The 12883-nt window shown below is 35.0% G+C and overlaps 1 protein-coding gene and 2 non-coding genes across 3 annotated transcripts in view; all 3 read left to right on the forward strand.

Annotated features, from left to right (window-relative positions):
- Positions 1–12883, forward strand: part of LOC136847412 (uncharacterized) — a 654742-nt gene that overhangs the window by 199026 nt on the left and 442833 nt on the right. The window lies entirely within an intron of this gene.
- On the forward strand, positions 10333–10404 carry TRNAE-CUC (transfer RNA glutamic acid (anticodon CUC)). Its single transcript has one exon. It is a non-coding gene; the product is annotated as a tRNA-Glu (tRNA).
- On the forward strand, positions 11966–12037 carry TRNAE-CUC (transfer RNA glutamic acid (anticodon CUC)). Its single transcript has one exon. It is a non-coding gene; the product is annotated as a tRNA-Glu (tRNA).

Consider the following 12883-nt stretch of genomic DNA (forward strand, 5'->3'; position numbering starts at 1 on the left):
GGAATAAGTTCATCATACTATTGGAAAGGTACAAATCTTGTTAGTGATATTTCCGGTGGTGAAGATAACCGTCTTATTTAATTCTGAGTGTCCGAAAGGCTGAGAAGGACCAGGTTATAGTCGTGCTATATGAGTGCTCTGGTTCATAATCCGCAACGGGGAAAAATGAAACTGAAAGAAAATTCTAGACATTATGAATTTAGACTTTTATATCGATACAATAAGCGTAAATAAGACATTTAGCATATAATTTTTTGCCATTTAGAAACATTGCACACCTTTTGAACACTAATAATTTTCGATCGTAAAAATGAATCGTTTTAACACTTTGGATGATGGTCCAGTTGCAAAATACAGCTTAATTCTGATAACACCATCCAGTAGACTCTATCCTTTCAGAGTTAGTATCATTAAATAATGTTAAAAGTTTTTGGTACTAAAGAAAAAGGGAAATTTAGGCTGATGAAAGGAAAGAATTTTTGTGTGTTAAACGTTAATGAGCATGTCCCGTGGTCTAGTGGCTAGATACGCGGCTATTCTCACCCGCGAGGCCTGGGTCTGGATTTCCGGTACGGAAACATTCACTTCCATCTATACTGAAGGTATAAAAAATGTGATTGATGTAATTGCAGATGTTGTAAGTTGTTTAATAATATGAAAGAGAAATGTACTGCTATCAATATCGAGTTGGGTGTGGCATGACAGAGATAAAATGAAGGGATGCTCTGAAACAGTACAGGTGGCAGCACATTCCTGGGCACACTGATGTAGAAGGGAACAAACTAGCTGATAGTAAACCAAAGGATGCTGCATGATGTGATTTCTTAACTAATAAGGTGCCACATTTGGATATGAGTCCAATTATCAGACGATACATTGAAACAAAATGGAAGCAGATGGACTTCTCCTATTTTATCAACAACAGGAAGTACAGAAACATTAAAAAGTATGGATTTTTTGAGTTCTGGTTTTAATGGTAACAGAAGATTTGAAACAATCCTAACTCGACTAAGGATTCGCTTTACCCGCTTCACTCATAGCTATATGTTAGAGGGACCAGGTTAAAGTCGTGCTATATAAGTGCCCATTCATAATCCGCAACGTGGAAAAAATGAAACTGGAAGAAATTTCGAGATACATTATGAATTTAGACTTTTATATCGATACAATAAGTTATAACAAGACATTTAGCATACAATTTTCTGCCGTTAAGAAATATTACACATCTTTTGAACACTAATACCTCTTTCGGAACAACACTGAATCGCTTTAACACTTTGGATGATGGTCCAGTTGCAAAATACAGCTTAATTCTGATAACACCATTCAGTAGACTCTATCCTTTCAGAGTTAATATCACTAAAGAATGTTAAAAGTGTTTGGTATTAAAGGAAAAGGGAAATTTAGGCTGATGAAAGGAGAAAGAACGGTGTGTTAAATGTTAATGAGCATGTCCCGTGTGGTCTAGTGGCTAGATTACTGGCTCTCTACCCGCGAGTGCTCCGGGTTCGATTCCCGGTAATGGGAAAGCTCTTTTCATTCACTTCCAGTCCATACTGAAGGTATAAAATGATTGATGTAGTTGCAGATGTTGTGGGTGGTTTAATAACAAAGAGAAATGTAACTGCTAATAATAACGATTCGGGTGTGGTATGAGAGAGATAAAATGAAGTGAATGCCTCTTGAAACAGTACATGTGCGTTAACATTCCTATGCATACTGATGTAGAAGGGAACAAACTAGTTGATAGTAAAGTAAAGGATGCTGCAAGATGTGATTTCTCAACTAATATGTTACATTTGATATATAGTCCAATTATCAGGATGGATACATTGAAACAAAATGGAAGTGAGATGGACTTCTATTTTATCAACAAATAGGAAGTACAGAAACATTAGAAAAGTATGGAATTTGGAGTTCGGGTTTTAATTGTAGCAGAAGATTTGAGCCATCCAACACGGCTTTAGATTACCTTACCTGCTTCACTATAGCTATATTTTAGAGGGAGCCAGTCTCTGAAGCCGTTCAATGTGGGTGGTCACATCCGTTGAGCACATGCCAGCACTGTCCTGTAAATTTATCTGTCCTGGGCAAAGTACTAACTTAAGACTGTCTAGAAGTTTTAACAATGACGTTATAGTAGATGTAAACCTTTGGGCTATCTGAAATAGTCTGGTTATTTTAGTAGATATGATTTGTAGCATTAATGAAGATTTCCGTCATATTTATCTTATATACTACATATATTTAACGTGAAAGTTCAATATATACTTATTTTTTGGTCTTAATGATTTATTTTGTTGGTTCGATCAAATATCATTCTTCATTTTTTACAATTCATATTTTAACACCGAATTTTACTAGTATATCATCATTCACGCATCATTATCAATATCATTAATTTAAAATTTCAATTCATTACAGAATAATCCGATGGGTTCTGCGCTTGGTCTTCAAGACCTAAAATATCGTAATCAATCAATCATATTTTTTAATATAGTATTCATTAAACTGAATTAAATTTCAACCTTTATTGTTATGACTGACAAGAAAACAAGATGTAAAATGAACACTGTAAGGGAATAAGTTTATCATAATTATTGAAAAGTAATAACCTTGTTATAGGGATATTTCGTGGTGGAAGATAACCGTCTATATTTTAATTCCTGAGTGTCCGAAAGGCTGAGAAGACCAGGTTATAGTCGTGCTATATGAGTGCCCATCATAATCCGCAACGTGGAAAAATGAAACTGAAAGAAATTTTCAGATACATTATGAATTTAGACTTTATATCGATACAGTAAGTTATAACAAGACATTTAGCATGATATTTGCATTAAGAAACATTACACACCTTTTGAAACACTAATAATTTTCGGATCGTAAAACTGAATGCTTTAACACTTTGGATGATGGTCCAGTTTGTAAAAATACAGCTTAATTCTGATAACAACACCATCCAGTGACTCATCCTTTCAGAGTTAGTATCAAATAATGTTAAAAGTGTTTGGTAACAAAAGAAAAAGGGAAATTTAGGTTGATAAAAGGAAAGAATTTGTGTGTTAAATGTTAATGAGCATGTCCCGTGTGGTCTAGGGTGGTTAGGATACGGCTCACCCGCGAGGCCCGGGTCTGACCTCCCGGCAATGGAAAGCTTTTCATTCATCAGTCCATACTGAAGGTATAAAAATGATTGATGTAGTTATAGATGTTGTAAGTGGTTTAATAACATGAAAGAGAAATAACTGCTATCAATAACGATTCGTGTGGCATGAGAGAGATAAATGAAGGGATGCTCTGAAACAGCACATGGCGTTACATTCCTGGGCACACTGATGCAGAGGGAAACAACCAGCTGATAGTAAAGTAATGGATGCTTCAAGATGTGATTTCTTAACTAATAAGGTGCCACATTTGGATATGCGTCCAATTATCAGACGATACTTTGAAACAAAATGGAAGCAGAGATGGACTTCCTCTATTTTATCAAACAAATAGGGAAGTACAGAAACATTAGAAAAAGTATGGATTTTGGAGTTCTGGTTTTAATGGTAATGAGATTTGAAACAATCCTAACTCGACTAAGGATTCGCTTTCACTCCGCTTCACCATAGCTATATGTTAGAGGGACCAGGTTAAAGTCGTGCTATATAAGTGCCCATTCATAATCCGCAACGTGGAAAAATGAAACTGAAGAAATTTTTGAGATACATTATGAATTTAGACTTGTATATCGATACATAATGTTATAACAAGACATTTATATACAATTTGTCGTTAAGAATATTACACATCTTTGAACACTAATAATTTTCGAACGTAACACTGGAATCGCTTTAACACTTTGATGATGGTCCAGTTGCAAATACAGCTTAATTCTGATAACACCATCCAGTAGACTCATCCTTTAGGAAAGCATATCATTAAATAATGTTAGCGTTATATTAAAGGAAAAGTAAATTTAGGTTGATGAAAGGAAAGAATTTGCAGTTAAATGTTAATGAGCATGTCCTGTGTGGTCTAGTGGCTGATACGCGGCTCTCACCATGAGGCCCGGGTTCGATTTCTTCGGCATTGTGGAAAGTTTTTCATTCACTTCAGTCCATACTGGGAAGGTACATAAAAATGTATTTGATGTAGTTGCAGATGTTGTGCGTTTAATAACATGAAAGAGAAATGTAACCATCAATTACGATTCGGGTGTGGCATGAGAGAGATAAATGAAGGAATGCTCGAAACAGTACATGTGGCAGCACATTCCTATGCACACTGATGAAGGGAACAAACTAGTTGATAGTAGCAAAGGATGCTGCAAGATGTGATTTCTCAACTAATAAGGTGCCATATTTGGATATGCGTCCAATTATCGACGACATTCGAACAAAAATGGAAGCTGAGTTGGACTTCCTCTCATTTTATCAACAACAGGAAGTACAGAAACATTAGAAAAAGTATGGAATTTTGGAGTTCGGGTTTTAATTGTAGCAGAAGATTTGAGGCCATCCTAACACGGCTTAGGATTGCCCTACCTGCTTCACCATAGCCATATTTAGAGGGAGCCAGTCTCCTCAGTTTTCGTTCAATGTGGTGGTCAGCTATCCGTTGAGCACATGCTGGTGTGCACTGTCCTAAATTTGTTCGTCCTAGGGCAAAGTAATTAACTTGGAAGACTGTCTTAGAAGTTTTAAATAATGACGTGTTATAGTAGATAACCTTTGGGCTATCTGAAATAGTCCATATTTTAGTGAGATATGATTTCAGTATATTTAATGAAGATTTTGGTCACATTTATTCATATACTAAGTATATATTTTGAATGTGAAAGTTCAATATATACTTATTTTTTGTTGGTTCTATCAAATATCATTCTTTTTGTTGGTTCTGTTTATCAAATATCATTCTTTCATTTTTAAGTAGTTCATATTTTAACACTGAATTTTACTAGTATATCATCATTCACGTATTCATTATCAGTCATATCATTTGTAAATTTCACCTTCATTACGGTGCAGAATAATCCTAATGTAATCTGGCGCTTGGTCTTCAAGACCTAAATATCGTAATCAATCAATCAAGTGGGCTTTTAATATAAAACACAAACTGGACTAAATTTCAACCTTTATTGTTATGACTGACAAGAAAACAAGATGTAAATGAACACTGTAAGGGAATAAGTTTATCATACTATTGAAAGGCATTAAATCTTGTTAGTGATATTTCCGGTGGTGGAAGATAACCGTCTTATTTAATTCCTGAGTGTCCGAAAGGCTGAGAAGGACCAGGTTATAGTCGTGCTATATGAGTGCCCATTCATAATCCGCAACGTGGAAAAAAATGAAACTGAAAGAAATTTTTGATACATTATGAATTTAGACTCTTTATATCGATACAATATTGTAAATAAGACATTTAGCATATAATTTCTTGCCATTAAGAAACATTACACACCTTTTGAACACTAATAATTTTGATCGTAAAACTGAATCGCTTAACACTTTGGATGATGGTCCAGTTGCAAAATACAGCTTAATTCTGATAACACCATCCAGTAGACTCTATCCTTTCAGAGTTAGTATTATTAAATAATGTTAAAAGTGTTTGGTACTAAAGAAAAAGGGAAATTTAGGTTGATGAAAGGAAAGAATTTTTGTGTGTTAAATGTTAATGAGCAGTCCCAGGTGGTCAGTGGCTAGATACGCTCACCACAGGCCCGGGTTCGATTTCCGGGTATCGGGAAAGTTTATTCACTTCAGTCCATACTGAAGGTATAAAAACGTGATTGATGAAGGCAGATATTAAGGTTTAATAACATGAAAGAGAAATGTAACTGCTATCAATAACGATTCGGGTGTGGCATGAGAGAGATAAAATGAAGGGATGCTCTGAAACAGTACATGTGGCAGCACATTCCTGGGCACACTGATGTAGAGGGGAACAAACTAGCTGATAGTAAAGCAATGGATGCCTAAGATGTGATTTCTTAATCCAATAAGGTGCCACATTTGGATATGTCCAATTATCAGACGATACTTTGAAACAAATGGAAGCAGAGATGGACTTCCTCATTTTATCAACAACAGGTACAGAAACATTAGAAAAGTATGGATTTTTTGAGTTCGCTTTAATATAACAGAAGATTTAAAACAACTTCTAACACGACTAAGGATTGGCTTTACCTGCTTCACTCATAGCTATATGTTAGGAGGGAGCCATGCCCAGTTTGTGCTCTCACTGTGGTGGTCAGCTCTGCTGAGCACATGCTGGTGCACTTTCCAATCTTTATTCGCTCTACGCATAGTACTTTCACTAATCAAAAGACTATTTTAGTTTAAATAATGATTTATGGTAGGATAACCCCTTTTTGGGTTATCGGAAAGAGTCTAATATTTTATTGAGATATGATTTCAGTATATTTAAATGTAAGATTTTAGTCACATTTATTCATATACTAAGTATATATTTTGAATATAAATGTTCAATATATACTTTATTTTTTGTTGTTCTATCTAATATCATTCTTCATTTTTATGTTCATATTTTAACACCGAATTTTACCATATCATCATTCACGTATTCGGCCATCAATCATATGATTAATTTGTAATTTCACCTTCATTACGGCGCTGAATAATCCTGATGGGTTCCGCGCTGGTCTTCAAGACCTAAAATATCGTAATCAATCAATGAAGAGGGCTTCTTTAATATAAATTTAATAAACTGACTAAATTTCAAACCTTCCTTTATTGGCTGCGATCGAGAAGAAAACAAGATGTAAATGAACACTGTATGGGAATAAGGTTCTCAAAAATATTGAAAGGTTAATAAATCTTGGTATTGATATTTCCTGTAAGTTGGGAGGATATCCGTCTACTTAATTCCTGAGTGTCCGAAAAGCTGAGAAGGACCAGGTTAAAGTCAGCTGTTAAGGCGCCCATTCATAATCTGCAACGTGAAAAAATGAAACTGGAAGAAATTTCGAGATACATTATGAATTTAGACTTTTTATATCGATACATTAAGTTATAACAAGACATTTAGCATACAATTTTCGCCATTAAGAAACATACACATCTTTTGAACACTAATAATTTTCGAACGTAAAAACTGAATCGCTTTAACACTTTGATGATGGTCCTGTTGCAAAATGCAACTTAATTGATAAACACCTCATCCAGCAGACTCCCTATCCCTTTCTAGAGTTGACATATCATTAAATAATGTTAAAAGTGTTTGGTATTAAAGGAAAAGGGAAATTTAGGTTGATGAAAGGAAAGAATTTTTTGTGTTAAATGTTAATGAGCATGTCCCGTGGTCTAGTGGCTAGATACGCGGCTCTCACCACAGGCTCGGGTTCGATTCCCGCAATGGGAAAGCCTTTTCATTCTAATTTCTGGTCTATACTGAAGGTAGGTAACGGTTCGATCTCATTGGAGATGTTGTAAGTGCTTTGATAACATGAAAGAGAAATGTAACTGCTATCAATATTGATTCAGGTGTGGCATGAGAGATAAATGAAGGGATGCTCTGAAACAGCAGGTGGCAGCACATCCTGGCCCTTGGTGTAGAAGGGAACAAAATCAGTTGATAGTAAAGTTGTATGGATACAAGATGTGATTTAACTAATAAGGTGCCACATTTGGATATGCGTCCAATTATCAGACGATACATTCGAACAAAATGGAAGTAGAGATGGACTTCCTCTATTTTATCAACAAATAGGAAGTACAGAAACATTAGAAGAAGTATGGAATTTTGAGTTCTGGCTTTAATTGTAAAGAAGATTTGAGACCATCCTTCTAACACGCATTTAGATTGGCCATACCTAAGCCTAATTATAGCTATATTTTAGAGGAGCCAGTGCCCTGTTGTTCAATGTGGTGGTCAGCTATCCGTTGAGCACATGCTGGTCACTGTCCTAAATTTATTCGTCCTAGGGCAAAGTAATTGTCTGAAGACTGTCTTGAAGTTTTAAATAATGACGTTATAGTAGATAACCTTTTGGGCTATCTGAAATAGTCTGGTTATTTTAGTGAGATATGATTTCTGTATATTTAATGAAGATTTTAGTCACATTTATTCATATACTAAGTATATATTTTGAATGCAGGTGTTCAATATATACTTATTTTTGTTGGTTCTATCAAATATCATTCTTTTTGTTGGTTCTATCAAATATCATTTCTTCATTTTACGTTCATATTTTAACACTGAATTTTACTAGTATATCATCATTCACGTATTCATTATCAATCATATCTATCATTAATTTGTAAATTTCACCTCATTACACCGAATAATCCTGATGGGTTCCGGCGCTTGGTCTTCAAGACCTAAATATCGTAATCAATCAATCAAGTGGGCTTTTTAATATAAAATTAATAAACTGATCAAACTTCAACCCTTGACAGTTATGACTGACAAGAAAACAAGATGTAAATGAACACTGTAAGGGAATAAGTCTATCATACCATTGAAAGGCATTAAATCTTGTTAGTGATATTTCCGGTGGTGGAAGATAAACTGTCTTATTTAATTTTGAGTCCGAAATATTGAGAAGGACCAGGTTATAGTCGTGCTATATGAGTGCCCATTCAATCCGGGCAACGGGGAAAATGAAACTGAAAGAAAATTCTAGATACATTATGAATTTAGACTTTTATATCGATACAATAAGTTGTAACAAGACATTTAGCATATAATTTTTTGCCATTTAGAAACATTGCACACCTTTTGAACACTAATAATTTTCGATCGTAAAACTGAATCGTTTTAACACTTTGGATGATGCATTCAGTTATAAAATACATAATTTGATAACACCATCCAGTAGACTCTATCCTTCAGAGTTATCATTATATTATTAAAGTCTTTGGGACTGAAGGAAAAGGGAAATTGAATAGGTTGATGAAAGGAAAGAATTTTTTTGTGTTGAATGTTAACAAGCGTGTCCCGTGTGGTCTTGTGGCTAGGATATGTGGCTCTCATCCGTGAGGCCCGGATTCGATTCCCGGTACAGGATAGCCTTTTCATTCACTTCAGCCCATACTGAAGGTATAAAAAATGTGACTGATCTAATTGCAGATGTTGTAAGTGCTGTAATAACATAAAAGAGAAATGTAACTACTATCAATATCGATTCGGCTATGGCATGAGAGAGATAGAATGAAGGGATGCTCTGGAACAGTACATGTGGCAGCACATTCCTGGGCACACTGGTGTAGAAGGGAACGAACTGGCTGATAGTAAAGCAAAGGATGCTGCAAGATTTGATTTCTTAACTAATAAGGTACCACATTTGGATATGCGTCCAGTTATCAGACGATACATTCGTACAAAATGGCAGCAGAGATGGACTTCCCCCATTTTATCCACAAATAGGAAGTACAGAAACATTAGAAAAAGTATCGATTTTTGGAGTTCGGGTTTTAATGGTAACAGAAGATTTGAGACCATCCTAACACGGCTTAGGATTGGCCTTACCTGCTTCACTCATAGCTATATTTTAGAGGGAGCCAGTGCCCCAGTTTGTGCTCACTGTGGTGGTCAGCTATCCGTTGAGCACATGCTGGTGCACTGTCCTAAATTTATTTTCCCTAGGGCAAAGTACTTACTAACTGGGAAGACTGTTTTAGGAGTTTTAAATAATGACGTTAAGGTAGATAACCTTTTGGGTTATCTGAAAGAATCTGATTATTTTAATATGATATGATTTCAGTTTATTTAATGAAGATTTTAGTCACGTTTATTTATATACTAGGTATATATTTTGAATATAAAAGTTCAATATATACTTATTTTTTGTTAGTTCTATCTAATATCATTCTTCATTTTTAATATAAAATTAACATATTGGACTAAATTTCAACATTTATTGATATGACTGACAAGAAAACAAGATGTAAGTGAACACTGTAAGGGAATAAGCTTATCATAATATTGAAAGGCTTTAAATATTGTTAGTGATATTTCCTGTGTTGGAAGATAACCTTCTTATTCAATTCCTCAGTGTCCAAATGGCTGAGAAGGACCAGGTTAAAGTCTTGCTATATGAGTGCCCTTTCATAATCCACAACGTGGAAAAAATGGAACTGAAAGCAATTTCGAGATATATTATGAATTTAGGCTTTTAAAAGTAAAACTGTATCGCTTTAACACTTTGGGTGACGGTTCAGTTACAAAACACAGCTTAATTTTGATAACGCCATCAAGTAGGCTATAACCTTTCATAGTTAATATCATTAAATATTGTTAAAGTGTTTGGTACTAAAGGAAAAGGGAAATTTAGGTTGATGAAAGGAAAGAATTTTTTTGTGTTAAATGTTAATGAGTATGTCCCGTGTGGTCTAGTGGCTAGGATACGCGGCTCTCACCCGCGAGGCCCGGGTTCGATTCCCGGTACGGGAAATCATTTTTATTCACTTCATCACATACTGAAGGTCTAAAAAATATGACTCATCTAATTGTAGATCTTGTATGTGCTTTAATAACATGAAAGAGAAATGTAACTGCTGTCAATATCAATTCGGGTATGGCATGAGAGAGATAAAATGAAGGGATGCTCTGAAACAGTACATGTGGCAGCACATTCCTGGGCACACTGGTGTAGAAGGGAACGAACTGGCTGATAGTAAAGCAAAGGATGCTGCAAGATTTGATTTCTTAACCAATAAGGTGCTGCATTTGGATATGAGTCTAGTTATCAGAAGATACATTCGTACTAAATGGCAGCAGAGATGGACTTCCCCCATTTTATCCACAAATAGGAAGTACAGAAACATTAGAAAAAGTATGGATTTTTGGAGTTCGGGTTTTAATTGTAACAGAAGATTTGAGACCATCCTAACACGGCTTATTAGGGTTGGCCTTACCCGCTTCACTCATTGGTATATTTTAGAGGAGCCATTGCCCCAGTTTGTGCTCACTTGGTGGTCAGCTATCCTTTGAGCACATACTGGTGCACTGTCCCAAATATATTCGCCCTAGGGCAAGGTACTTACTAACTGGGAAGAATATTTTAGAATTTTTAAATAATGACGTTAAGGTAGATAACCTTGTGGGTTATCTGAAAGAATCTGGTTATTGCAATATGATGTGATTTCAATATATTTAATGAAGTTTTTAGTCACATTTAATCATATACTAAGTATATATTTTGAATATAAAAGTTCAATATATACTTATTTTTTGTTGATTCTATTTAATATTCTTCATTTTTTCTTTCATATTGTAACACCGAATTTTACTAGTATATCATCATTCACCTATTCATTATCAATCATTTCATTAATTTATATGTTTCACCTTCATTACAGCACTGAATAATCCTGGGTTCCATCGTTTGGTCTTCAAGACCTATCAATCAAGAGGGCTTTTTTAATATAAAATTAATAAACTGGACTAAATTTCAACCTTTATGACTGACAAGAAAACAAGATGTAAGTGAACTCTTTAAGGGAATAAGCTTATCATAATATTGAAAGGCTTTAAATCTCGTTAGTGATATTTCCTGTGGTGGAAGATAACGCTCTTATTCAATTCCTGAGTGTCCAAATGGCTGAGATGGAACAGGTTATATATAGTCTTGCTAAATGAGTGCCCTTTCATAATCCACAACGTGGAAAAAATGGAACTCGAAGCAATTTCGAGATTTATTATGAATTCAGGCTTTTATATCGATAGAATAAGTTATAACAAGACATTTAGCATATAATTTTTTGCCATTAAGAAACATTGCACTCCTTTTGAACACTAATAATTTTCAAAAGTAAAACTGTATCACTTTAACACTTCGGATAACGGTCTAGTTACAAAATACAGCTTAGTTTTGATAGCACCATCAAGTAGGCTTTAGCCTTTCAGATTTTATATCATTAAATATTGTTAAAGTATTTGGTACTAGAGGAAAAGGGAAATTTAGGCTGATGAAAGGAAAGAATTTTTTTTCTGTTAAATGTTAATGAGCATGTCCCGTGTGGTCTAGTGGCTAGGATACGCGGCTCTCACCCGCGAGGCCCGGGTTCGATTCCCGGTACGGGAAAGCCTTTTCATTCACTTCGGCCCATGCTGAAGGTTTAAAAAATGTGACTGACCTAATTGCAGATGTTGTAAGTGCTCTAATAACATGAAAGAGAAATGTAACTTCTATCAATATCGATTCGGCTATGATATGAGAGGGATAAAATGAAGGGATGCTCTGAAACAGTACATGTGGCAGCACATTCCTGGGCACACTGGTGTAGAAGGGAACGAATTGGCTGATAGTAAAGCAAAGGATGCTGCAAGATGTGATTTCTTAACTAATAAGGTGCCACATTTGGATATGTGTCCAGTTATCAGACGATACATTCTTACGAAATGGCAACAGAGATGGACTTCCCCCATTTTATCCAAATAGGAAGTACAGAAACATTAGAAAAAGTATCGATTTTTGGAGTTTGGGTTTTAATGGTAACAGAAGATTTGAGACCATCCTAACACGGCTTAGGATTAGCCTTACCCTCTTCACTCATAGGTATATTTCAGAGGTAGCCAGTGCCCCAGTTTGTGTTCACTGTGGTGGTCAGCTATCCGTTGAGCACATGTTGGTGCACTGTCCTAAATTTATTCGCCTTGGGCAAAGTACTTACTAACTGGGGAGACTATTTTAGAAGTTTTAAATAATGACGTTGAGGTAGGTAACCTTTTGGGTTATCTGAAAGAATCTGGTTATTTTAGTGAGATATGAAGATTTTAGTCACATTTATTTATATATTCTAAGTATATATTTTGAATATAAAAGTTCAATATATACTTATTTTTGTTGGTTCTCTCTAATATTCTTCATTTTTTACTTTCATATTTTAACACTGAATTTTACTAATATATCATCATTCACTTATTCATT

This window comes from Macrobrachium rosenbergii, chromosome 16 (genome assembly GCF_040412425.1).
Source record: "Macrobrachium rosenbergii isolate ZJJX-2024 chromosome 16, ASM4041242v1, whole genome shotgun sequence".
Classification (NCBI taxonomy): domain Eukaryota; kingdom Metazoa; phylum Arthropoda; class Malacostraca; order Decapoda; family Palaemonidae; genus Macrobrachium; species Macrobrachium rosenbergii.